This window comes from Aplysia californica, unplaced genomic scaffold (assembly GCF_000002075.1).
Source record: "Aplysia californica isolate F4 #8 unplaced genomic scaffold, AplCal3.0 scaffold00010, whole genome shotgun sequence".
Classification (NCBI taxonomy): Eukaryota; Metazoa; Mollusca; class Gastropoda; order Aplysiida; family Aplysiidae; genus Aplysia; species Aplysia californica.
Window position 1 is genome coordinate 1,804,872 of NW_004797280.1, and position 2,670 is coordinate 1,807,541.

General features: G+C 41.9%; 1 long non-coding RNA gene across 1 annotated transcript in view; it reads right to left on the bottom strand.

The window, feature by feature from the left end:
- The window catches only part of LOC106011984, a 20,796-nt gene that overhangs the window by 9,402 nt on the left and 8,724 nt on the right, over window positions 1–2,670 (bottom strand). The gene's annotated exons all lie outside the window — the stretch shown is intronic.

The window sequence follows — 2,670 nt, forward strand, 5'->3', positions numbered from 1 at the left end:
CCCATTAAATTATTAGCCCCTGAATACCACTGCGTAATTATCCTCTTTTTTTCCCCAACAAAAAAACTTTTACAACGACCGTCCTACATTAATCACACTCAACTGTCCTTATCTAGCTATCAGTGGGTGGGGGTAGGGGGGGGGGGAGTCACAACAGCCTTGGCCGTCCTTCGCCCCTCCTCTTGCCTGTGTCTCCCAAAGCCTGAAAATAGCCCTAGGCTTAGCTCTACGAGATCGTCCTCAGTCAGGCACCAGCAGTCGCAGGCCACAGCATATGGAATCGAAATCCAATGATTCCAATCCACCCGATCCTCGCTTGGGGACTCTTCGCTAAAGGAGTTATTGCCAGTAAATGTAGCAGAGGCAATCCCCAGGGCGGGCTGTTAGATAATTCTGGATTATCCCGAGCCTTGCCGGGTTTTTTCTCTTTGTTTTTTCCCCCTTCTTTCGTGTTCGTTGAAATTATTTCTTTCTCGGCTCACTTCTTGGCCAAAATCTGTTTTGGTTCATCACTTCAGCATGCTCAAGTGGGGAGGTGTTAAGAACAGAGCATAAATGAAAAGGTAAAATAAAAAGGGGCCCCCAAAAAAGATAAAATGACAAACAAAATGCGAAGCATTCTCTTTTGTATAATCTCAACAGGGAGTTGGTGGGCGGGGAGACAAACACATCCATGAATTTAATTGGGAAAAATGAGAATCAGACTGTTCACAAGTGTCGATTGTTTTGTTCTGCATGGAGCAGACCTTTTGTCATGAAAAGTGTGCATGTGTGTGTGTTGTGAAAAAGGAAGGGGGGGGGGGGAGGCAAATTAAATGAGCATAAAACGGAATCTTTTGTGAAGAATTCTGTGAAACAGATGGCTCCATATTTTGTTGTTATTGGACTCTGAAAAAGAAAAGTCAAGCGCTTAACAGAACGCCCATAACCCTGCTGGCTGAACTTCAAAAAGATTTATGAGAGGTGTGTTTCTACTGTGGAATTACATTATCGAAACTGATGGGTGAAGAGCACTCAAAGTAAACGCAGAACAAGACCAAACTAAAACAACAGCAGTGAGATCGGGGTGCATTTACGTTAGCGTAACGTTAAAAAAAGACCTGTCCATTTACAGATGTGAGTAAACATGTAGGCCTAAACATTTGCAGGTACTCCCCTGATATCAAGAAGGTTGATCTACTAGCTTAGTTTCTGTTCGAAATCGCTTCTATTATTGGTACGCTGTTTGAAAGTGGGTATGAAAATGTTTTTTGGAAACCACGAAATACTCTACCTATAAGCACACCGACCTCTTGATACAACTTATATATAGAGAGCGAGGCGAAATACTTTTGTCGTCGTAAGAGGCGCAACTGGAATCTGAACCAATAATAATTTATTTATGGAGGCTCCAGCTATCAAGAGCTAAAACAGATTGGAAATACGACATTTTGAAAGAAAAGATTGTTCGGAAACGTAGGAGAGGACGGCCAAGAAAACGATGGAGTCAGGACATCTTTCTCAACAACAAGAGACAGGGTGTTACACGGGTTGGACGTTTGGTGCTGTAAAATACTGTTTTCAAACGGGTTGTCGTGAAGGCTGCGCACCGAAAGAAACATGCTACTTAGAAAAAGACTGCACAATGTAATTCGACTTTGTGAGAGGAAGCGATCATAATCGATCAATCGTTCTGTGGGTAGTTCAGATATAGTTTGACCATTATTTTTTGGTGTTTTGTACGTACTCGTAACAATGTTTATGGTGACAGGGAAGGGGTAGAGAAAATAAGTTTGCGGTAAAATAGTGTAGGCTAAGTATGTCACTCTTTTACTGACTTTTAAAAACGGTTTGCGCGCATCAATTTCTCTTCCTCTCTCTGTTCTCCCCAGCACAACGTCCCCACAGTCTGAATCTCTCTAATGGACCTAGCTTCCAGCTACAATCCTAGATGAGGGGAGAGCTGATCAAAATGATGGTCTTCTTCATTAAATATTGACGAGGTCACGTTAATCGGGAAATCGTAGCCATCAAAACTCGTGTCATGCCCACATGAGCACACTGCTGCCCCGTCCTCCGGTATCCTCCGAGCCTGGCTGCTAGCGCCTTTGGGTTCGATTACCGCCAGGACACTCAGAGGCGTCCATTAGCTCTTAAACTACTCAACTCCCATGTTTTGTTTCAAATCTTTCTCGACCGAAAGGCAATTTAATTTGATAATAACCTCTCGACCCACTGACATATTTTACTTTATTTATACCCAGTCTTGCTATTTTCTCTATAGACCTATGACCTGGTCAGTCTGCACCTTTTGACAGAGCGATAGATCGACCCAGATGTGTTGGTCATATCATTTTCATTTCTTTGAAATATTTAACTATTGACTTCATTAAAAAAACTTGATGGAAAATAATTCTTGATATGGCTTGCATTATCTTTGTTCTGCTCAATATATATTTGGGAATTAAGATGGGCATGTCATCACTTCTCTTGACAAGACGCTTGGCATAAACGCGGGGGACGTGAATTCGTAACCTTCGAGGAGAGGTTAGGCCTTTCCAGATTAGTCGCAAACAACAGAGGGTTCTGTGTTCATTTGCTTGGTAAACTTTTAAGGGGAAAGTGTCTGTTGAAAGACAACTGTTATTCGCTTATTTGCTTCTAATTTTAAGAAACAATTTATTATTATTA